The 25712-nt window shown below is 40.1% G+C and overlaps 1 protein-coding gene across 1 annotated transcript in view; it reads left to right on the top strand.

Moving 5' to 3' along the window:
• The window catches only part of LOC149141575 (diaminopimelate epimerase family protein), a 253730-nt gene that overhangs the window by 20071 nt on the left and 207947 nt on the right, over window positions 1-25712 (top strand). The gene's annotated exons all lie outside the window — the stretch shown is intronic.

A 25712-nucleotide genomic window follows, 5' to 3' on the forward strand; every position in this document is an offset into this window, starting at 1 on the left:
CTTTAAATCAGGTACACATAGTACTTCTTGTAGATGAATGGTGTTACCTTGATTCAATTGAAGAGTAACATTCCCAACTCCCTTCATAAGATAGGTGGCATTATCCCCAAGAATGATTTCCAAATTTGTATCCTTTTCTATCAGACTTGAAAGAGCTTCCTTGTACCTAGTGAAGTGCCTTGAGGCACCACTATCAATCAACCAATTTCCCAAGGTATCCGATGGAGAGGCGGTAGAGAGGGCAGATGTAAGATAAAATTCTTTTTGCTTGTTATCTACAACATTAGATTCATCATACCTGGAATTTCTTGATCTTTTGGGAGGTCGACCATTTCCATGTTGAGTAGCGGGAGCATTCCTTTTTCCTTTGTTGTTGAATCTGCCATTCCTTTGATTGTTGTTGCGCCTGAAATTGTTGTGGTTGTTGTTGTCATCATCCCGAGGTGTATCCCTTCTATTAGGACACTCCCTAGCATAGTGGCCAGACCTATTACAAATGAAGCATCTTCCCTTCCTTCCATCTTTGAATCCCAGTCTTCCTTGACATTTCTTCTTTGAACCTGCATTGTTTTTCTTTTTAGCATGAGTGGAAAATGCAATAGGTTCATTCCTATTTTGAAGGCATGTTTCTCTCTATCATCTTAGTTTCTTCTTGAGTACATCTAGCCAACAATTCATCAAAACCCGGAATCTTGTCATTGTTGAGGATAATAGTGTTGAACACATGCCATTCACGAGGGAGACCTCCAAGGGCAATGAGAGTGAGCTCCCTATCAGTAATAACTTCTCCAATTGAAAGAAGATCATTTTTTGAAGTCAGTAATCCTCATGAAGTAGGATTGGATATCTTCACCTCTTCCTTTCTTTATGTCCTTCAACTTATTTTTGAGAAAGAGGACTTGGTTTGCATTGCTAACTTTGAACATGCCGACCAACCTATCATACATCTCCTTAGATGTGTTCAAATCAGAGATGTATGCAACCAAATGCTTATTAATAGAATCCCAGATTATCTTCTTAGTTTTGACTTCACATTTCTTGTACTTTGTCCTAGCGGCAGCCGGTGCATTTGAAGGAGGTTCAATGATCTTTCCCTACACATAGTCCATAAAATCTTGCTTTTCCAAAGTCAAATCAAGTGACATCTTCCATGCATGATAATCAAACTTATCACTGAGCTTGTCATCAGGTGTGAAGTAAGATGTGGAGGCCATTGAATCTTGTCCTTGTCCAACAAATCTTAGTGATTGCTCTTCTCAGTGATTGCTCTTTTTCACTCTTGCTTGGGCTTTGTCTTCACCTCAGCTCTGATACCATGTTAATTTTAGATAACAATGGTATGTTCTATGCTTAAGAGCAATTTACTTCAAATTTTCTTATTAGCCCAATATCAATTTCCAGATTAGCAATCACATTCATGATAGTAAATGTAGATAGAACATAAATAAAAAGCAGAAGACAAGCCAAGACAAGAGGACACAATATTTGGCGGATGCCAGGGAAAACCCCTAATGTGGGGTAACCCTTTGATCAAGTCTTCTTATTATTCTTCAAAAGTTCAGCAGAGAGAGAGAGTACAATATACAAAATCCACTTGCCCAAACACAATCAAATCTGTCTAGTCAAATTGCACTCAACAGGATGCCCCAACGAGAAAGTCAACACTGGTCAAATCAGCATAATTATTCCTCCAAATCAGCTCGGTTAAACCTAGTCAGTTCGGCCTCCAAAAACAGTCCAAATAAGCCCAAAACAGTCTTGAAGAAATCGGTCAAACTTGGTCAACACAGTCAAACCTGCGGTCAACATTGGTCAAACAACACAAGAATCTCGGTTTATGTGCCAAAGAATGCCGCCTGCACAAACAAAAATATTCCCACAAAAAACACAGTCAAACAAGGTCAAACGCTGCCCGGTCAACGTTGGTCAAACTTGCTGCAACATTGGTCAATGCTGGAAAACAGAAGTTGTAGTCAACCCTTTGCACGTGTGGAGGAGAGGAAGGTTGTCCTGATATCATACGACCCAATTAGATGAGGAGAGAGAGATATGTGTGAGATGAATGAATGTCCAAATGAGGTAGATGGTCCTATTTATATGCAATGTTGAGGGTGAAGAGACATGACTTTTGGGTTTCTGAGCCTACATTAGATCACTGGCTGACCTTGACAATTTGTCCATAGAAAAAATAAATTCATAATTCCATTTATAGTATATACTTGTCAGAATGAGATGATCTTTAGATCAATCCTACACCTCTCGGAAAGAGGAATCCAACAAAAAAATCATCTCCCTCATATGAACTGTCCAAGGTGGAGTTTGACTCTAGTTGCCAAATTTAACAATTTTGAGATGCCATCCCGTGAATTTTTGATGATTTTCCAAGATCCTCAATCCATTCCCATACTAGTCTTTGAGAGTTTATTTGCCTCTTGGTTTTGCTCCCTGTATATGTGTGAGAAAGATAGGTGTGTGAAGAGACTAGCTGAAAGTTTGATGTCCTAAAAAATGGAGAAAGAGTGTAGTTTTGCAAGGAGTACACATTTGTCATCCAATTTATTGTAAAGAGTGAGTCACCATAGATATATCAGGCTTAAAATTCCTTTCTCTGTAGCAAGTGGAAGGGTAAGCTTGAGGGCCATCAATTCACTGTAATTATTGGTAAATGGTCCAAGACTTGTAGAGAAGGAAACATAAACTTCTTCATATATGTGGAGAAAATCCCCCACCCTCCCAGGATGGGTGTCCTTGTGTCGCTTTATAAAAAAAAGCATAGGGAAAATCCTTTTTTATATTCTCAAATTTAATATTACTAGCATATCACTCAAAATTACAGAAATAACTAAAATTGAAATGAAAGAAGCAAGCAAATGAACACACTATCCACACCAGTGAATATAAGATTTGACTTGGTAAACCTAATATGGGAGAAAACCTAGATAGAAGGTGAGGCCTATGCTTAGCTTTTTTTTTCTCAATTATGAAATGCAAGTAGAAAGAAAGGGGAACTCACTATGGAGTTGCCATGGACACTGTGTATTGAATGGTTGCTACTGAATCTTCTACCTCCTCTGTTATGTTTCAATATCCCACTCTTAGATGCTTTGTTCAACTATGGCACGATAACAATACCAAAAGAATGGAACCCCTTCCTTTCCTAGTGACCTAGTATTTAACATAGCTTGGTAGCTATCTAGAGTTAGGGTTAGGGTCATAGCATGGTGGTCAATAGGAAAGGTCTACTTGCTAGAAGCATAACTTCTGCTTACGAAGTCCAGTTGAGATGATTTTTGTGCCGTCAGAATGCTTTTGGTGTGTTGAATGATGGATAGGGGCTGGGAGCTTTGCTTGCAAAGTTTTGTCGCCAAAAAGCACTGTTTGATGTCTCAAATTGGCTCTAGAAGTTTTCGAACCCCAAATCAACAAACTAGGACCTACTCCTAAAAGCAGCCTTGCAAACCAATTCCTCTAATTTTTCTACCTAGAAAGTACCAAGATAGATGGCAGACCATGTAATGATCCATTTTGAATCATATCTCCCTATTTAGGGGAGGATTTTGGTCCCCAAATGGTTTTATTGAATGAGATGAGGAAAATTTTCCTCTACCTGGCCTGAAAGCTATCCTTTCAACCCACCGTGCTAGAGTTCATGCTGCTTTTGTTGGGTAGTTCTAGTCCGATCAGTATGAGACCCAAACCAGCCTGGTTCTGGGTTTAGAATCAAAAAAGGCCGGTTTGGTATTGAACTGGCCGATTTGATACTGAAACGACCGGTTCATAGTTCTTGTATGACACGACAAATTATGTGAAAATTCATTTTTTTTTAAATTTAATTTGATTTTGTGAGTATAGCCCACATCTAAAAGAAGCGTAGGCCCCACCATAAAGCTACTTAAAGACACTCACCCCTTCTCTTTCATTCACACTATTCATTTGAGCTTCTTGAAATTCTTGAGCTGAGTTTCTTGGGGGGATTTGGAGAAATTTTACAGGGCTGTTATGAGAGAGTTTTTGGGCAGATTTGAAGAGTTGGTTGGAGAGCTGCTGGGCTGATTTTCAAAGGGAGATTTGGAGCTGCTTCAAGGGATTTTTTTCGAAGGATCTTTGATTGTTGTTGACTTGTTTTTGGAGCTGATTGAAGGGGCAATTTTCAGATTTGTAGGGGCTGCTATAGAGTTGATTTTTCTGACGTTTGGAGCTGTTTTTCTTCTCAACATTTGGATAGCTTTTCAAGGTATTTCGTGGTTTTCTTCTTCTATTTTTCTCTAAAAAGTTGCTGTCTTTTTTTCTAGAAATTAAAATATCTTAGGGTTTTATATGCAGATTTTTATTTGTTGTTGTAAAAGTTGCCATGGCCCCATATCTTCTTCTGTTTTTCTCTAAACAATCTTTGTTTTGTAGGGCTATTTTAAGGGTGCTCTTAGGCAGATTTGAAGAGCTGGTTGGATAGCTGCCTGGTCGATTCTCTAAAGGAGATTTGGAGCTGCGTCAAGGGGTTCTTTTCGAGGATCTTTGGCTGTTGCTGAGTTGTTTTTGGAGCTGATTGAAGAGGCGATTTTTAGATTTGTGGGGCCTGCTACAAAGCTGATTTTCTTCTCAACGTTGTTGAGAAATCTAGGGCATAGGAAATAGGTGATTTCTCCTTGATGATATTTGCTTGTGAATTTTGTTTTACTTCTTTAGAGTAGGTTCTTATTTGACTTAAATTATTATAGTGTTCTTCTTCATCAAACAACTACCAAACCATAAACAATAATGAGACAAAAGACACAAGATGTAGGCGATCAGCTAGGGCCAAAACCTCTCCAACTTGAGAGGAAAACCCAAACGAATTCTTCTTCTTATAGAGACTTCAATTGACGAATACCAAGACCAAGACCCTTGACATATCAACCTCTCCAAGACCAAGTCACAAGACTTCTTTGTTTGATTTCTTCTTCCTTGAGTCAACGATGGTCAAACTGCTTGCTTCCCCTTTTGTCTCGGCTATCCTTCAGATTTCGGTTTCTTGGTTTAGACCTACAACTCTCGGCCTCTTTAGAAACCTTAGTTGCAGCACGTGTGAGAGATTTTCTTTTAATTCTCTTCGCTTTAGGTGGAGACTCCTTATGCAATTTGGCTTGAGAACCAACTTGATTTTCTCCCTTGATCTGACCTTCTAGTGTGACTGTGATCTCTCGGCTCCTTCTGCAGTAGATAACACCACTTCTTCTTGCACGTGTGAGGTATATTAACCCAAAAACATATCAGAATCAACTCGGTTATGATCCTCCTTCCTTTGCTTGGAGATTAGCCTCTTCTCTTGTGATCTTCGCACTTCTTTTCTATTCTTTGATGCTTGATCGAATGGTCCTCCAAGTGATGCCGAGTGCTCCTATATATAGTGGTCTGTCCATGTGATATAGGCTGACTTGACCTTGTGCCTAGGTCGACATGCCATTCTGGAATCATCTTAATTTCCTTTTGTAGGCCGACTTCAAGGGGTGCTTGTGACAAGGTCTTGGAGGGTTAATGACTCAAACAAATTTTCTTTTTACAATGTATAACATGCCCAAAATGGGTCTTCATTTCTTGACATTGACTCACTAGACTTTATGACTTGATGACCAAACCTAATAGCTCACAATGAGAGCTTCAACTAAAAATAAAATTCCTTGAGCATGAAACCCATGACTCAAGCATTACAAAATAATTTCATTTTTCTTCTTTTCATCAATTACATAAAATCATGATTACACATGTCATTATGAAGATCGGACCTAGTTACATATTTCAACAAACATTTGGAGAGCATCTCAAGGTATTTCATGCAATCTATATATATATATATATATTTTTTTTTTTTTTTTTTAAAATTGTTTTTTCCCTATAAATTAAAAAATCTTAGGGTTCTCTATGTAGATTTCTATTTGTTGCTGTGCAAATTGCCATGCCACCTGAAAACAAAAATGATCCAACATGGTTTCATTGCCACTTGATGAACATGGGTAAAAATATGCAACAATTCTGGGAGGGAAGTTAAAGGTGGGGGGATCCATAGGGATTAAAGAACACCTAGCACATTGGCAAGGCCAAATAAAATCTTGTAAAGAAATTTTTGATGATCTTAAAGTGGAGATGCTAAATCTGATTGAATCTTACTAGGCAGAGAAAAACAAAAACAAGAGACTAAAAAAAGAGATAGCCAAAATTCAAAAAGATGATGTTGCTTTTAGTGATCGTAATTTTGAAGGATGTATGCCTAGTTTTGAAGATTCCTACACTTTTTCTGTTAGAGTGGGAGATGGATATGTTTTTGGCCATAGTTCAATTAGTTTGAAGAGGACACATAAATGGATTGACTCTTTCTTTGTAACTTGCACCACCCCTGGTGCTCAGCCCACCATTGGGGCTAAATGGAAGAAGATAGAGGAGGAGGTTGCATGGGAATGCATTACTAGGTGGTGGTATGATGCGAAGAAACCTTTTAATGCCCACCGATTCTGCGTTTTATAATCATATGATTGATACTATAAGTTCATGTGTATCGTGCTTCAAAGGCCCTAGCTTTCATGATATCAGGGGGGCACTTATACAAAATGAGGTCCAAAGAATAGATGAGTAGCTCATAGAGTTCAAGCAATCATGAACCAAAATAGGGTGCACAATTATGACTGATGGCATATCTCACAACATTTTAAATTTCTTAATTGTTTGTCGAAAAGGTACAATGTCTGTCAAATCTGTGGATGCATTTGATTAGGGGAAAGATGCACAATTATTATTTCATCTTTTGGATGAGGTGGTTGTGGAGGTAGGGGTAGATAATGTTAGGTGATCAAATTGATGCCTCCAACAATGTTGCAATTAGAAGGATGTTGGAGGAAAAACACCCCATCATTGGTGGACTCCATGTGCAACTCATTGTTTGGACCTCATGCTTGAAGATATTTGCAAAATTGAGCGGGTGAAGAAGTGTGCGAAACAAACAAAATCCATAACTAGGTACATCTACAACCACTCGTGTGTTGAACCTTATGAGGAAGCACATTGGCGGTAAAGAGCTTGCTTGATTAGCCATTACATGATTTGCAACAAACCTTCTTTTGTTGTAATCCCTTGTTCAACAAAAATCCAACTTGAGAAACATGTTTTCTTGTGATGAATGGAATGAATCTTAGTGTAGTAGAAAGGTTAAAGGGAAACAAATGGTTGACCAATGTTTAACAACTTTTTTTTGGGTGAAAGAAAAAGAGATAGTGCTATCTAGTGAGCCTCTCGTGAGATTATTGTGCATGGGGGATGGTGATAAACCCATAATGGGTTTTGTTTATGAGACCATGGATTAGGCCAAAGACCAAATGGTTTTGTTTGTGTATAAATGGTTTAGATTCATATGGATGCACATGACTAATATGTTTCTTTTACAATTTGAATATTTTATATTTTTTTTGGTTGATTGGTTTTTTGGTCCAATTTTTTTATCGGTTTTGGTCTGATTCTTGATTTGGGGGGTCTAAAAGGCATCAAGAACAATGCTATTAGAACTGCGAACCGGTTAGAACGGGTAAAAAGGCCCATGGCCTCATAAACAAAACCCATGGTGGGTTTATCACCATCCACCATCTGCAACAATCTCACAAGAGGCTCACTAAATAGCACTATTTCTTTTGCTTTCATCCAAATTTTTTTGTAGAACACTTGGTCAACCATTTGTTTCCCTTTAGCCTTTTTGCTCTACTGAGATTCATTTCATTCATCACAAGAAAATGTCTTCTTCAAGTTGGCTTATTTCTAAACAAGGGATTGCAACAAAAGAAAGTTTGTTGCAAGTCCTGTAATGGTTGATCAAACAAGTTCTTTACCCTTAGTGTTGTTGAATTTTGTAGCCATGGTTGGTCTTCATAATTAAAGTTTTTACCCTTCCAAATATATATATTATGATAAATTCAAATGTGGATTTCAAGTCGACTTCAAAAGGGGGAATTTCAATTTTTGAAATTTAAATTTTTGGCACCAAAAAGCTCAAGTCGGCCCAGCATGAAGTGACACCCAATTGACCTCATCCGAGACTATAAATATGCCACTCGTTCTCCTCCTCTTGACAATTCAAATCACTCACACATTGTATCCTCTGTTCATCTAAGCAAAGGAGACACAAGACAAGAAGGCCAAAGTTTACCAGACAATCCAACATTTGATCGAGCCTCTTCTTTCTCTCTGTTGACCTTGCACATGTGGATCCTCTCTCTGTTTGACCTCGCACTATGGAAGATAGGCTGAAGTTCTTCTGGGAAAATCACAAAGTAACAGACCGAGTTTCTGTGGTGAAAGAAGGTTGAAATTCAGCTTATTAGATCAAACTTGACTGAATCCTTTGGGCAACAGTTTGACTTGTATAGAAGACAATTTGACTAGGTTTGACCAGGGTTATGTTGCTAGTCAGTTTGACTTTGTTTTTCACTGGAAAGATCATATGCATCTCTTGTTGAATTAAATAATTTCTCTAAGGAAAAGGCTTTGGGTTTTTCCCTAGAAGAGGGTTTTCCCAGGGTAAAATTTGTGTTGTCTTTATGCATCATTGTTTAATTGTGATCTCTACTGTCCTACTGTTTTCTATGGTTGAATTTCTGAAGTGTAATTGCGTATTGATAAACTAGAAGTGTTAAAGAGAATATCAATATCATTAGAAGTAATTATCAATTTCAGGGATTTGTGTTTGTATCTATTTCACTTGTAAAATCAACAAGTGTCTCATAAGGTTCAAAGCCCATGAGTGGTTGTAGATGTACCTAGTTATGGATTTCGCTTGTTGCACACACTTCTTCACGCACTCAATTTTGCCAATATCCTCAAGCATGAGGTCTAAACAATGGGTTGCACATGGAGTCCGCCAAATATTGTGGTGTTTTTCTCCAACATCCTTCCAGCTGCAACATAGTTGGAGGCATTATCTGTGATCACCTATACAACATTATCTACCCCTACCTCCACAACCATTTCATCCAAAAGACGAAATAATAATTATGCATCCTTCACCTGATTAGATGCATCCACAAATTTGAGAAACATGGTGCCTTTTGGGCAAGCAATTAAGAAATTTAAAATGGTGTAGGATCTATCATCAGTCCATCCATCAGACATAATTGTGCACCTTGTTTTGGTCCATGATTGTTTGAACTCTATGAGGTACTCATATATTCTTTGGGCTTCATTTTGTAGAAATGACCCCTTGATATCATGAAAGTTAGGGCTTTTTAAGCTCAGACCACATGAAGCTATTACATCAATCATAGGCTGATAATATGCATAATTAGTAGCATTAAAATATATGTTAGCATCATACCACCATCTAGCAATGCATTCACATGCAATCTCTTTTTCTATCTTCTTCCATTTAGCACCAATGGTGGGTTGAGCACCATGGGTGGTGCAAGGTATAAGGAAAGAGTCAACCCATTTATGTGCCCTCTTCAAACTACTTGAACTAAGGCTAGAAGCATGTTCATTTCCAACTCTAATAGGAAACTTGGAGGAATCTTCAAATTAGGCATACATCTTTCAAAATTAGGGTCACTAAAAGCAGTATCATCTTTTTGACTTTTTCCTATGTCTTTTTTAAGTCTCTTGTTTTTTCCCTTCTTTGCTTGGTAGGCTTCGATTAGACTTAGCCTCTCTGTTTGAAGATCATTAGAGATTTCTTTTCAAGTTTTTATTTGGCCTCACCAATGTGCTAGGTGTTTTTTATTTCTATGGTTCTTGCCATCGTTAACTTTCTTCCCACAAAGTTGCATATTTTTACCCCATGTTCATCTAAATGGCAATGAACCCATGCTGGATCATTCTAGTTTTTAGGGGCCATGGAAACTTTTGCAGCAACAAATAAGAATCTGGATAGAAAACCCTAGGATTTTTTAATTTCTAGGGAAAAACAACATTTTTTGGAGAAAAATAGAATAAGAATAGATTGTATGAAATACCTTGAGAAACTCTCCAAATGTTGAGAAGAAAATGAGCTCCAAATAACAAAAAAATCAACTCTGTAACAGTTGTTGGAGAACGTAACTGAGTTTGGTCTTCATAATTTGTACCATTATGTTTTATGTAAAAAGCAAAAGAAATGAAAAAGAAAAATTATTAAGCATGTTCTTCATGCTTCTAGGTTTTTGAGTCAAAGAGTCAAAGTCCTATTTGGACCTATTATAAAAGAAAAAGAAAAAGAATTTTCAAATATGGAATTTTGGGTCAAAAACCCCTCTAGGTGCCGAGTCGGTCTTGCCCCAATGGACATGTTTATTCACACCCCTTTGAGCTGTATAAATAGAGGGAAGATGGAGCTCATTTGGAGACACTCACTTAATGGATCGATGGTCTAAAATATCACAAAAAGAGCAGAGAAGAAGTGGATCACTAAAGTTTGAAAGAGAGGATTTCTTCTTGAGCCAGAATTTGTGGAAGTTTTGCCTTGGTACATCTCTTGTTGTTGGTCTCTTGCTGATGAATTTGTTGGAAAGAAGGAAGGTTTTACTTGGCATCTAGAGGTTGAAGTTTTCTGTGTTTATGGGTCTTAAGTTTTTGGGTTTTTCCCCTTGGAGGGGTTTTGACTTAGCTTGGAGCCTATATCCTGTGTTCTTTTGTTTTTGTGATCTCCATGTTATGGTAATTGTTTGATGAAAAAATCAGAATAAAGCTTAATAAAGAAACAAATTAAATTCACAAGTAATTACTATGGAAAGGAAAATCTAAATTAAACTATAGGCCTCCCGATTTTCCAACATGGAATCAGAGCTAATGTGGTTTGAAGTTGGAGGTCTTGAGATCACATTCGGTTGGTTTTTAGATCAAATAAAATGGAATTTTCCTTAAATTGTAGCAACTGGAAATTTATTCTTCTAACTGATCAATAACGCAGTTTATTTGTTACAGAAAACAACGAATAAATCACATTGCAATTCTTCACAAATAAAAATGTTGCGGAAAATAAACAGGAATTGAGAAATATAGATTCACGGACACATAAAAATTTGACAGTTATTTTTAGAATTGTCCTCGCAAGAACCCAATGCAAGAAAACCGGTGCAATAGATGAGGGTTTTATTATTATGCAACAGTGAAAATATGAGTACAATCTATGGATGCCCAATTGGCTATCTAATCAGCAAATATTTGACAAAAATAATTAGAGAGAAAATTCTCTCACTCCACGAGCAATCCTGGCCTCTGGCTCCCTCTAAAAACTGGTCGTCCAACCCTTGTGTAGGCCCTTTTGCGCTGCCTTTGCATAGGCCCTCACATGTGTGGCTTAGATCAGCCATAGACCAAGTCGTCCTGCCTGTATATGCTACTGGAAGTGACTCTCCTAACCTCTGGAAGCTAAATTTACCCCCCTCTCAGCTAAATTGAATTGCTCTGCTGAAGCTACTACGCAACTTCATTGTGGAATACTTTTGTTACTCGCTGCTGCCTCTCTGGGACTTGAATCTCCTTCGGAATCACTATCTCTGCCCCTCACTGACTTTGCTTCCCCTCTGGCTCGAACTCCTCTTCCTTGCTCTGCTGTCGCTGCTAGATAGCTTGATCTGTCAAGGAAAATCAATCTCTCGTGTGTCTTGCTCCATCCCCATTGACCTCCTCTTATAATCTCTCGTTGGCTCACCAACGACCATGATTAAATCCTTATCAACGACTAAGATAATCTCTAAGTTGGTCCATGTGAGTTTCTAGAGAAATCTCACCTTTATCAATTAATTCCTGTTAATCAATCACTTTTCCTAAGTTAGACTTGGGAAATTTTTAATTATTGATTAATTAACTTAATTGAGCCATCTCTAGGTGTTTTCTCTTGAAGCGTTTTCTAGGTTCTAGAGTTCTAGTGCTTCTATGCCTCTTTGACCAAAGTCAAGACTAGAACACTTGTCTGATGCTACCCAACCATTAAAATTTTTTCCTGGGTTCTAGAGTTCTAGTGCTTCTAAGCCTCTTTGACCAAAGTCAAGACTAGAACACTTGTCTGATGCTACCCAACCATAAAAAACTAACACTCCCTCTTAGCGAGGAAGGTGTTCTAGACAATCTCATAACATCCTCCCAGACACGCTGCTGATGTCTGACAACTGTGAGAAACTGCCACTGTCCACCATGCTACTGTGCAACTTTGATTCATTTGCCACTCTGTAGCTGAACCATACTGCATCTGCGTTGCTGCTAACATTGTACTGTGCCACTTGTATTATTGCCAACTCTGCTCTGTGCTGTCGCTGATCTCATGCTGCTGCTGCTGTAAATACTACAATTGAGAACAAATCTCTGAATCAACTGTGCCACTGTAGTGGCTCCGCAACTGCTTCCTGAGTTTCTGAATGCTATTAGCCTCTGCACTGTCCACTGAGTAACTATCTACACTGCAACTGCTTTGTGCCTCTCGACATTTGGCTGCAATTAGCACTGCAACTGTTGCTCAAGATCTGACTGTGCCAACCTCAACACTGATCCATTTGCTACTGAATACTGTGGGCCCCTATAGAAAGGGTATTGATCCAAGAGGAAACACTTGTCCGATGCTCTCCTCGAAGGATCTTTCCCAGCTCTGTGCAACTCTGGAGTCTAGAGCTCAATGTCTCCCCACCTGTTAAATTTGGACAACTAGGTCCAAACTCCATGTTCTGATGCTCAGATTAAGAGGCTAATATTTTTGTTGGATTCCTCTTTCTGAGAGGTGTAAAATCCATATAAAAATAGTCTTAATCCGATGAGCAGAACTTATATTGTGAATTTATTATTCTTAATAAATTATATGTGCAAGGTCAGCCAGTTTTGTAATGTAGGCTCACATGCCCAACAGATGTGTCACACACCCTCATTGATGGATATATATACAGGAAAAGTTGGAGAGAATTTTATCACAACTCAACTCACATCTTCCTCTCTCATCTTAGAGAGTACGCTACCTGGAGGACGAATTTCAGCCACACGTGGGAAGGACGAAGAGGACAGACCGTACGGATTTTCTGCTGCTAGGGTTTCTGCTGCTAGGGTTTCGCAGAAAGTTTGACCAGCGTTGACTTTGGTCAACGCTTGGTCCAATCAAGCTGAAAATTGGTGGAAAGTTCGATTTTTGAAGGCCGTACTATCTGGCACAAAAATCGAGGTCAAAGGGTTGACCGTTTTGCTGCTGCGTTGACTTTTAGCTTGCTGCCCCTGCGTTGACTTTTCAGGACAGCGTTGACTTTTTGTAGAATTGACTTGGGTTGACTCATCTACTAGTTGGAGGGATCTTGTGACACATCTGGGCTGGCTGACCAAAGGAGACTTTGCTGGTTGAAGCATCCTGTTGACCGCCGAAACGAACACACACATTTTTCTTGTTTCTGATTTGTCTTCTGTAAGATCTGCTTATATGTTCTATCTGCATTTTGCTTAACTACTTGTATGATTGCTGTGAGAAAAGTGAAATTGCTCTTAGCATAGAACATCTACAAAACTTTACATGGTATCAGAGCTGAGGTGAAGACAAACTCTATCTATAGCAATCATCATCGAAATAATCATGCCCTAATCGAAGTCAATGGATGCCTTTGTGTCGCTGTACATAGAGGATTATATACGCTATCAATGATATACGTTGTAACGGAAAGATATACAGCGCAGCTGTAGAGGATATGTTTAGGCAGTAAAGGAAGCCGCAGTCATAAGGACATGAGGCTGCAGTCATGAAGAGTCAAGTCGTAGTGATGAAGAGGTATCTGCAGGCTTAAGGCTCTGGCCAAAGTGCGAAGAGGAGTATTTCTGTGTCTTTTGTTTATGATCTGATTGGCCAAGTAAGGAAGGAGGCTAGCTGAGCTTGTAAAGAGGAGTTCTGAGCATAAATGCAAGGGTTATTCTCTATGCACAGGCCGTTGAGTGATTTTGAGTTTTACAATGGGACAAAAGTCTGTTTTGAGAGGGCCGAGAGGCCGAGCAAGGAGCAGGAAGAAGGCCGCAGTACCCTTAACCATCAACGTAGGAATTAAAGAGGTTTGAAGGCTGTATAGTGGGCTGTCGTAGAAGCCACAGAAAGCCCTAACCAGGGCCGAAATTTCAGGGTCCTGTGCATTGGTCAAAATGTAGTTGTGGACAGAAATATGACGTCTATCACAGGTATGTGCTTGTCTTTTATAATGATGAATTTGCCAGATACTATGGTCCAGATTAGACAGTTTGCAATTCTGGTATAATGGGCTGTAAGAAGATGCTTGGTAAAGCTCCAAGTATAGTCCCTTGAGAAGGACAACAAGGGCTGTTAGAAGGTAGATGATTTGGAGTCTTAAAAATGGATATATGGAAGAGCTTAAGGGTAGTCAAGTGGGCTTATTATCAGACCCCATCTTCTGTACGTATGACAGTGAAATATGACAATATGACAGAGTTTTTGACAGTGATCTTCTGCACTCATTGTAGTGTCACTTACTCTTATAACAGTTATGCATAGCAGTGATATTGTTCTCTTGACAAATGGAGATGATATATGGAAGAGATATTTGTTCCTATGACAATAATGTTTGGGCAGCGACTTTAGTGATATTTGGACAATGTTTCTTGATGTATGGAAGTGATTCTTGTATGACAGTGATTTATATGGCTGTGATGTGACAATGATATATAGGACAGCATGATGATGATGCATAGGCAGCATTATAAGATCATAAACATGAAGGGCTGCCTGATTTTGGAAATAATCATAAAGGTGTATGTAAGGGCTGAAGGAAAACATACAAGGGGACCTTTCCCTCAAGTGTCACAAAGACATCTGAGATATTGCAACTGGTCCATTCTGATCTTTCTGGTATGTTGCCTGTAACATCCCTGGGGGGATGTTCTTACTATATGACATTTACTGATGACTTCTCTCGCAAAACCTGGATATACTTCTTGAAAAAGAAGGATGAGGCTTTCATGTGGTTCCGTACCTTCAAAGCCTTGGTGGAAAATATGACCGGAAAGAAGATCAAGATTTTGAGGACTGACAATGGCACTGAATATGAGTCAAATGAGTTCAAAGAATTCTGCAGAGAAGCTGGCATTAAGAGGGAGACTACCACTGCACTCTCTCCACGTGTTTGGGTTTTGTGGACAGAGAGATCTAGAGGAGAATCCGCAGTTCTAAAGAGCCCTCATACGCTGTCCCAAGAGGCCCTTACACGCTAAGAATAGGAGCCCTAAATCTGCAGTATATTGGGCCCTAAATCTCTATTTTATTGGGTGCAGGTAAGGGCATTTCCAGTGAAGGAAGAGGGGACGTTTAGGTCACTCCTATGACTGTTTTGGAGTGAAAATTAAACCAGCAGAAAGGCCTCAATAAAGGAGACAAAATTCTGGGTTGATTTGAATATTATGTGCGGGCTGGAAACTCTGTTTCAACAGGCCGTGGGTACAGGAAGCCACCTGTGGTAGGCCGCAGGCCCTTACCCCACTGAAAAGGCATTGCGTGGGACTGTTTTGGGGCTAGATTGAGCCCTAATCAACAGCGTGGATGCAGAGGACTTATACAAGGGTAGCACGTAGTTTTTGAAGGCTGTTTGGTGACTTGGTTAAGGGCTGTTGCAACATATGGATGCCCTAACCAGTCACAATTAGGAGCAACAGCGAAAACAGATTGGAACAACAATTTATGCCTTGTGTTGGGTCAAGGAATTTGATCAGTTTTGGATCAGATGGTTGGGCAACCTGTGGGAGCAAATTTGGAGGCTTGATTGGGTGATCGTAAGCCTCAATTAGTGTAGATCTGACTGTGTTGTAGTGTTGCAACGTGATGATGCAAAGGCAGCATGGGTAGCATGTAGCGTGATGATGCATAGACAGCAAAGAAGATATGAATCTCCACTAGGAGTATATTACAATGAAAAGACCAGATCTGTCATTCTTGTTGATTTGGGGTAGCAATGTGATGCTGTATAATGAGAGCAACATTACAGTCATTGAGGTGCAGATCCATGATGATTGAGAATTGACTATGACGATATATTTGCACCTGTGGCTCGATATACCACCATCCGATCCATCATAACCCTTGCTGCTACGCAAGGATGGAGTCTTCATCAGATGGATGTCAAGACCGTTTTTCTGCATGGTGCAATAAAGGAAGAGGTGTATGTAGAACAACCTCTGGGATTTGAAGTTCAAGATCGAGACACTTATGTCTGCAGGTTGAAGAAAGCCCTCTATGGGTTAAAGCAAGCACCCAGAGCTTGGTATGAAAGGATGGATAGTTACTTGATGAAGCTGGGCTTCACTCGAAGCAATGCTGATCCAAACCTTTACTTTAAGGTTGTGGAAGGAAAGCCTCTCATTCTAGTGCTGTATGTGGACGACCTCTTCCTGACAGGTGGTGACCCTCTCATTCATCAATGTAAGAGGGAGCTTGCTGCTGAGTTCGAGATGAAAGACCTAGGACTGATGCTCTATTTCCTAGGCCTAGAGGTCTGGCAGAGACCTGGAGAGATTTTCCTTTCTCAAGGAAAGTATATTGTGAAGCTTCTGGAAAGATTTGGGATGGTGGACTGTAAGTCCGTGTCGACACCAATGGAACTCAACTTTAAGAAGTTGAGTGGCAGCGCTGCAGGGCCTATCTTGGCCAATCCTACTGAGTATCGTCAACTCATAGGAGCTTTGATGTTCTTAGTGAACACCCGTCCGGACATATGTTTTGCAGTGAATACTTTGAGCCAACAGATGGTTGAGCCTCATCATTTTCACTGGGTTGGTGCCAAGAATCTTTTGAGATATCTTCAGGGCACGATAAACCATGGGCTGAGATACACTGCCGGGAGTGTGATACTCCGGGATATACTGATGCCGATTGGGCTGGCAGTGTGGTGGATCGTAAGAGCACATCTGGATGCTGTTTCAATCTTGGTTCTGCTTCGATCTCATGGATGAGCAGGAAGCAGAAGTCGGTGGCTTTGAGCACCGCGGAGGCCGAATACATTGCTGCTAGTATGGCCTGTTGTGAAGCAGTTTGGTTGAGGAAGCTCTTTAGTGAGCTGTTCCAACATGTGCTAGATACCACTGTAATACTCTGTGATAATCAGAGTGGGATTCGTATGACTGAGAATCCTGTGTTCCACGACCGATCCAAGCATATTGATATCAGGTACCACTTTATCCGGGATATGGTACAGCGAGGCGCCGTAAGGCTCGATCATATAGGAACTGATGAGCAGGTCGCGGATATTCTCACTAAGCCCCTGGGGAAGGTCAAGTTCCTAACCTTCCGTGAGAGTCTTGGTGTCGTGGAAAGACCCTATGATGTGGGTCCTGTTGGACGATGAGCTCTGGGAGCTCTGGGGGGCTTTGGGGATAGCTTCTCGAAGCTATAAGCACTCATAATGCTTCTGCCCCACCCTTGTGATTATTGAGCTGGTTCGCCACTCATTTAATCTGTGCCCTGTATGCATCCTACCCATTGAGTTCAGGGCTCATGGGAAGTACCTCTCATTTGGCCAATGAGGTGTGGAAAAGCTAGAGACTATTAGCAAAGACTGATGGACGCATCAGAGATTGCCGTACTCTCTATCTAGGATGGCATGGTCCAACCTCTTGATCTGGGATCAAGATTTGTGAGGTCTGGGACCTCTGGACTGATTATGTCAGTCGGGGAATGATGTCTTTGTGACTGACCCACTTCTGTTCTGAAATAAAGAAGCCAGCAAAGCAAGTTTCGGCGGGATGACTCACGATGTTGATTGCACTAATAAATGGAGTTCTCCCTAGTTGAGAGGGAGTGTTAAATTTGGACAACTAGGTCCAAACTCCATGTTCTGATGCTCAGATTAAGAGGCTAATATTTTTGTTGGATTCCTCTTTCTGAGAGGTGTAAAATCCATATAAAAATAGTCTTAATCCGATGAGCAGAACTTATATTGTGAATTTATTATTCTTAATAAATTATATGTGCAAGGTCAGCCAGTTTTGTAATGTAGGCTCACATGCCCAACAGATGTGTCACACACCCTCATTGATGGATATATATACAGGAAAAGTTGGAGAGAATTTTATCACAACTCAACTCACATCTTCCTCTCTCATCTTAGAGAGTACGCTACCTGGAGGACGAATTTCAGCCACACGTGGGAAGGACGAAGAGGACAGACCGTACGGATTTTCTGCTGCTAGGGTTTCTGCTGCTAGGGTTTCGTAGAAAGTTTGACCAGCGTTGACTTTGGTCAACGCTTGGTCCAATCAAGCTGAAAATTGGTGGAAAGTTCGATTTTTGAAGGCCGTACTATCTGGCACAAAAATCGAGGTCAAAGGGTTGACCGTTTTGCTGCTGCGTTGACTTTTAGCTTGCTGCCCCTGCGTTGACTTTTCAGGACAACGTTGACTTTTTGTAGAATTGACTTGGGTTGACTCATCTACTAGTTGGAGGGATCTTGTGACACATCTGGGCTGGCTGACCAAAGGAGACTTTGCTGGTTGAAGCATCCTGTTGACCGCCGAAACGAACACACACATTTTTCTTGTTTCTGATTTGTCTTCTGTAAGATCTGCTTATATGTTCTATCTGCATTTTGCTTAACTACTTGTATGATTGCTGTGAGAAAAGTGAAATTGCTCTTAGCATAGAACATCTACAAAACTTTACACCACCTCTATCCTAGAGGTATAGCTACATACAAAGCAAATTCATCCTCTAATTTGGAAGACAAATTATCTATCTCTGCCGAAGCTACTACCTGCTTTTGCTTCTCCTTCTTGCCCTTCTTCCTCTGAGGACATTGGGTATTGTAGCGACGAAACTCACCACACTTGAAGCAATTGATCTTCAACAGATCCTTCTTTTTCTTTTTTCCTCCCTATGAGCCTTGTCCCTGACTGGGACCTTTTTTTGCCTTTCCCTTTGATGTAAGGGCTACATTCTCCTCCTCCTTCACACTCTTTGATCCTCTGCTGTTGCCATTGAGACTACTCTTGACTAGAGCAAGTCGCATCTCCTCCTGCGTGAAATCTGCCCATAGTCGATCCCAACCTAGTAGCTGATCTCGTCCAGTAACACCTTGGACAAAAGTAGCCTACTCCTCGGTGAAACTGATGATAGCTACACACACCAACTCAACCTCTTGAGGTGTCTCTCCAACTACGGCAAGCTCATTCTAGACACCCTGAATCCTGGTGAGGTAGGGGGTAATGCCTTCTCCCTTCTGCATCCTAGTGGTTCTCAGCTGCTCCTTCAGGAACATCTTCTGATTCTCAGAAGAATTCTGGTAGAGTGATGCAAGAGCATCCCACATCTCTTTGGCTGTATTCTTGACCGCAATGTTTGAAACTGCATGAGCTCGAACTCCATTGAGAATTAACCGCTTCGCCTTGGCCATCTCCTTATTGTAGTTCTCTAGCTATTGCGGGTCTATAGGTACGACTACTACTCTTTCTGTGTATGTCCTTAGACCATGCTTCCAAACATTTTACTGGTTACAAAGAGGCACTCTCTAATCTAGTTGAGAGGGACTAATTTAAATGTTATCCTTGGAGATAATTCTACTCACCAAGTTAAAGGTTATGGACCAGTTTCATTTCAGTTAGATGATTCCAAATGTATTTGTTTGCAAGAAGTTTTGTCTGTACTTGGTTTGAAAAAGAATCTTATATCCATATCTGCTCTAGAAAATAAAAGAATGAAAGTTGCTTTTATTAATGGAAAAGTTCTAACCTGACCTTTGAGCTCAAGTATGAGAGAAGCCTTTACTCTTGGACCAAGATGTGAAGGGCTTTACAAAGTCAATGGTAAACCCATTCATGCACTGGTCCATGATACCGATCTTTAGTGTGAGCTATGGCATAGAAGATTTGCTCACCTACACTACGAAGCCTTACAGGAAGATGGTTTTTGGAATGCCTGAGATCATAATGGATCATGAAGGAGTTTGCCCAGGATGTGCAAGTGGAAAGCATATAAAAGGACCATTCCCTTCAAGCAGAACAAAAACTAGTAAGATATTTCAGCTCATACATTTTGATTTATGTGGATCTATGCCTGTTACTTCTCTTGGTGGCTACTTGTATTTCATGATTTTTGTTGATGATTTTTCTCGCAAGACATGTATATTCTTTTTGAAAAAGTAAGGGGAAGGATTTGACATGTTCAAAGATTTCAAGATTTTGATTGAAAATCAATCTGGAAAGCTGATCAAAGCTTTCAAATCTGATAATGGGGGTGAGTTCACCTCCAATGATTTTAATGATCTTTGCAAAGACGCCAGAATAAAAAAAGAAACCACTGTGTCGTACAATCCACAACAAAATGGTGTGGCTGAGAGGAAGAATAGAACCATTATGGAAGCAGTCAGAGCCATGCTGCATGATAAAAAACTACCAAAGTTTTTGTGGGGAGAAGCTGCAAATACCATTGTTTATGTGCAAAACAAAACTCCTCATCAGGCTTTAAACAATAAGACTCCTGAAGAATTCTTCACTGGTAAAAGGCCTGAGGTGAGTCATTTGAGAATCTTTGGCTGTCCTGTATACTTCCATGTGCCAAAAGAGAAAAGGAACAAGCTGAAAGTTTCAGGTAAGAAAGGTACGCTTGTTGGTTATTGTGATAATTCAAAAGCTTATAGAATTTATGTACCTGGTCAAAGAACTATAGAGTTTAGCAGAGACGTAACATTTGATGAAGATGCAACTCTTAGAAAAGAAAGAGGCTTTCCTCCTCCTGCCATTGCTGAAAGACAAGTTGTTAATGAAAAAGAGGCTGCATCTAAGTCTAAACTGGAACTTGAGAATAAACTTGCTAATAATCTAATGGGTTCCATGGATCCTCTAGATCCTCCACAACGTGATCCTCCTACCAGAAAGAGACCACTATGGCTGCGAGATACCTTGCAAGATGCTGCCCCAAGAGGAACGTTCAGAGAAAGTAAAAAGCCAAGTCGGTTTCAAGGGTATGTTGCTGCCATGAGCAACATCATTCAGGTAGAACCATGCACCTTTGAAGAAGCTGCAAAAGAACAACTCTGGAAAGATGCCATGATTGAAGAATACGAGACCATCATCCAGAATGATGTCTAGGAAGTGGTCCCTAAACCTCAAGGTAAATTTGTTGTCACTTCCAAATGGTTGTTTAAGATTAAACATGGTGCAGATGACAGTATTGAAAAATATAAGGCTAGATTTGTAGCTAGAGGTTTCTCTCAGAAAGAGGGAATAGATTATGATGAGATTTTTGCACCGATAGCTCGATATACTACTATTCCATTTGTTGTTGCCTTAGCTGCTAGCCAGGAATGGATTCTTCAAGAAATGGATGTGAAAATTGCTTTCTTGCATGGCTTCCTCAAGGAAGAGGTATTTGTGGAACAACCACAAGGCTTTGAAGAGCATGACAGGGAAACTCATGTATGTAGAGTGAGGAAAGCCTTATATGGTGAAGCAAGCTCCAAGAGCTTGGTATGCTCACATTGGTAGCTACCTGATAAAGCTTGGTTTCACAAGAGGTAGCGCAGACCTAAACCTCTACTTCAAGATAGTCCAAGGTATACATTTGATTATGGTATTGTATGTTGATGATTTATTTTTGACGGGAGGAGAACCTCTTATTCTCTAGTCTAAGAGGGATTAGCTTTTGAATTTGAAATGAAAGACCTTGGTTTGGTGCATTACTTTTTAAGTCTAGAGGTTTGGCAAAGACCCGGTGAAATTTATCTTTCTCAAGGAAAATATGTTGTTAAACTTCTTGAAAGATTTGCTATGGTAGAATGTAAGTCCATGCATACTCCTATGGAAATGAACTTTAAGAAATTATGTGGCGAAGCTGCAAGACCTAGTCTAGCAAATCTCACAGAGTATAGACAACCCATTGGTGCTTTGATGTTTTTGGTAAACACTAGGCGTGACATATGCTTTGCTGTAAACACTTTAAGTCAGCATATGATTGATCCCTTTAATGCCCGTTGGATTGTTGAAAAACATGTATTCATATACTTGCATGGAAGTATCAATCCAGGATTGAAATATACTGCTGAAAATGTAAGACTTCATGGATATATTGATGCTGATTGGGTAGGTAACTTTGCTGATAGAAAGAGCACTTTCGGGTGCTGCTTTAGCTAGCGATTTGCCATGACCTCTTGGATGAGTAGAAATTAGAAGTCTGTTGCATTGAGTACATTGTTGCTAGCATGGCTAGCTGTGAGGCAGTTTGGTTGAGAAAGCTTTTTGGGGAACTATTTGAGCAAGTTACAAACACAACAATTATATATTGCCACAATAAGAGTGGGATTCGTCTTGCAGAAAATCCTGTGTTTCATGATAAGTCCAAGCATATTGAGATCAAGTATCACTATATTTGGGATATGGTGCAAAGAAGATCAGTGAGGCTTAATCACATTTCCTCTGATGATCAGATAGTTGACATTCTTACCTAGCCTTTCCCAAAAGGAAAGTTCTTGGTCTTTAGAGAGCAACTTGGATTTATGGATGTGACCCTTCCGGGAAGCAGTCACAACTGATTGAGAACACTTAGTTGCCTTTTCCCTTGTTAGAGCTCACATGATTAGGGAATGATGCCAGAAAGCTCCTGAGGATGAGGGACCTCTTGTGTAGTGTGCGTCACAAGAGTAGGCCTTAATATGTATTTGACCCACAGTCTGGGACGTGGGAAGAGTCACCTATTTGGCCAATAGGTGTGGTGAGACTTGTCTAGGATGCAGGTGTTCCACCACTTGACACTTGGTTGTGTTTGATTCTTATCTGTGTGATTTGATTGAGTCTTGTCTATGTGATGCCTATGTTCTATCACCTAATTTTTGAGATGAAATTTGGTTGAGTGTAATCCTTGTCTATGTGACATGTGATGATCCTTTCCTTTCCAAATTTGTGTCAAGTGGATGATGCTTCTTTAGATTGGACTTAATTGTTACAAATGTTTAAGAGCAGAGTTGAGCTGAGATGAATGAATGACATCAGAGGAAGCAAATATCTTTGATGCAGAAAGAAATTCCCCCTTAGCTGAGAGGAAGTGTTATAATTTGGCAGCTCAGGGATGAATTTCTCCTAGAAGAAATCATATCTTTCAGTTCTGTTTGGGCCACCTATAATAAAATTTTATTTATGACAATTCTAATCACTTTCCAAAAATAGTAAGTCACATGTCAATTTGGAAGCGACTTTCCAAAAATAGAAAGTCATGTCTAAATGATCAAGGATGATCTTGACATATGGAATCCACTTCAAAATCAAATCAATCATGATTATACAAGTCAATAGTTAATATTTTTTCCTTACTAGTATTATTAATTTATTATTATTATGATACTATTATTTATAAAATAATCTAAAGTCATTCACCTTTAATGGATTAATAAAAATGAATTCTCTCATGGAATAAGTAAATTAAATTGAGAATCTCTTACTTGACAAATCGAGCCTCTTTCTTGGAATAAAATAGTAACTCCACACTTAAGAGAATGTAACTCTCACTCTCTAGTTTAATGTATGGCAAAAGTGTAACTCCTCATTAAATGCACTTGTAACTCCCTCATTCAATTCGATTTGTAACTCTAACCAAATATTCTCTCATGTCTAAGTGTAACTCTCTCCCCCCCTAATTCGAATTGTAACTCCTCAAGACAAGTGTACCCCTCTCTCTATTCTTGGGATGAATTACACTTCTCCTCAAGTAACTCCTCCCTCATGGAATTCAATTCTCCTATTATTGGCTCAAGGCATGAATTCATTTTGTAACTCCTCTCCTTTCTCATCTATTTAAGCAAGAGCAAGTGAGTGTTGAGAGTAACATGTTCATTGTGAGGAAGAAGAGTTAGTGTTGAGTGTGTGCAAGAGAAATGTGAGAGCAAGTGAAGAGTAAGAGCAAGGGAAGAGCTAGAGAAAGTGTGAAGGACTAGATTTGATCAAGAGAAGGAGATTTTCTAGTAAAGAGCAAGAGCACTTCAGTTGCAAATTGATCAAACATTGGTGAATTTATTCATTCTTATTCTCTCTCTCTTTCTCCCTGTACTCTGCTGGACAATTGAAGAAATTTAATAGAAGAAGAATCATTTGGGTTTTCCCCAAGTGGGTTTTTTCCTAGTCATTGTACCTAACTCTCAGTGTCTTATATTTGTGCTTGATTGTCTTTATATGATCCTTAAGTTTATATTCTATTTACAATTGTTGATCTGAAAAGTTTTGAAGAAAAAATCTGCATTCTAGGTAATTGCAACAACATAGAACATTCAATTTTCTGCAAAGTACATTCCACATTCTGCAAAGTACATCTAGTTCTATTCAACTTTTCTGCAAAGTAAATCTAGTTTTCTGCAAAGTACATTCAATTTTTTGCAAAGTACATTAAGTACCATTCAATTTTTTGCAAAGTACATTAATTTTTCTGCATAGAACTTTCAAGTTTCCTCAAAGAATTTTTAATTTTTTGCATAGAATTTTCAGATTTTAACACTCCGCTCACTATCCAACAGGTATAGGTACCAGAAGCCCTCTTCATACTATCAATAAGTAGAGCATCATGATAATGTAGGACTTTGTCCAACTCCCCATGAAGCTTCCCTACTGAGTAGTCCACCTCTTGCACTCCAAGGGTAAACTCCTGAAGATACAACCCAATCCCTGTGGGGATGAAGTCTCTCTTGCATGGGCTTCCCTTGATATCCTCCTACTGACCAACCTGCCATGCTAATGAAGTCGCCCATGCCATCAGCGTGTCACCAATGCCCAAAGGAAGATCTGATTGATCTTCCCCTGTAGAAATCAGCTCATCCCCAAGGGCAACTGTACTGCCAAGTCCTGTGATGCTCGGATCCCTTGCTAGTCTAAAAAGGGTGCCACCATGTTACTGCTGCACAACTCTGATCATGACAGGATGCCCATCACGCGCAAGCTGTATCCTCCTCTTCTGTGACCTGATGGCAAAATATCTAAAGTCCCATTGCATCTGGCCCATGGATCTCCATGATGTCATGAACTTCCCATCCAACACTCACCCTGATCCATAGCAGCAACAAGGAGAACTAGCCTTGCCATGCGACAAAGGCCTCAATGCTGCCCTGCATGTCAAACCAAGTGTGAGTTGGGTCATCCCCTGTCCTGATCCTGCTCATCACGAAACAAAGTGTCCAATCAACCAATGAAGTCCGTGGATCCCACAGCCAGAACGATTGCAGCATAGTCCTAACAGTGGCTCGCACCAACCTCTACCATGTCTCAGACCCTTGTGTGCCATCAATATTTGGACTCCATACATCACGAACCAATTTGTGTGTGCAAAACTGCCCTGTGCTGGCCCTACCACACAGTGGGATCTGTCGTCCTGTCTCCTGAAAGCTCTCCCCAATACTGCTTGGATTTTAAACATTCGCCTGCAAGTAAGGTCCACCAACTATTGTAGATGCTCCCGAGACCATAGTTTTAAAAACCGGTGGAGAAAACCGGTTACCGGCCTAACCGGCCGGTTGGAAGCCTGGCCGGTCGGAACCGGCCCTCCTAACCCGGTTCAGACCCTCATTTGCCCAGAAATAGGCCCTAACCGGTAAAAACCGGCCGGTTTAGGGCGGAACCGGCCGGTTTATAGCAAACCGGCCGGTTTATGGACAGGCCGCCGGTAAACACAAAAAAGCGCAGCGGTTTAGGTTCTGAGGGCGGTTTAGGGGTTTTGGGGGTGAGGGAAAGGTGTTTTCCCTCCAAAAACACCCTCACACTTGTTAAATATAATAATATAATAATATCTATTTTTAAGGTCACAGCCA

Source organism: Pinus tabuliformis, chromosome X (assembly GCF_031772625.1).
Source record: "Pinus tabuliformis cultivar Carrire ecotype Pingquan chromosome X, CPIR1, whole genome shotgun sequence".
Classification (NCBI taxonomy): Eukaryota; Viridiplantae; Streptophyta; class Pinopsida; order Pinales; family Pinaceae; genus Pinus; species Pinus tabuliformis.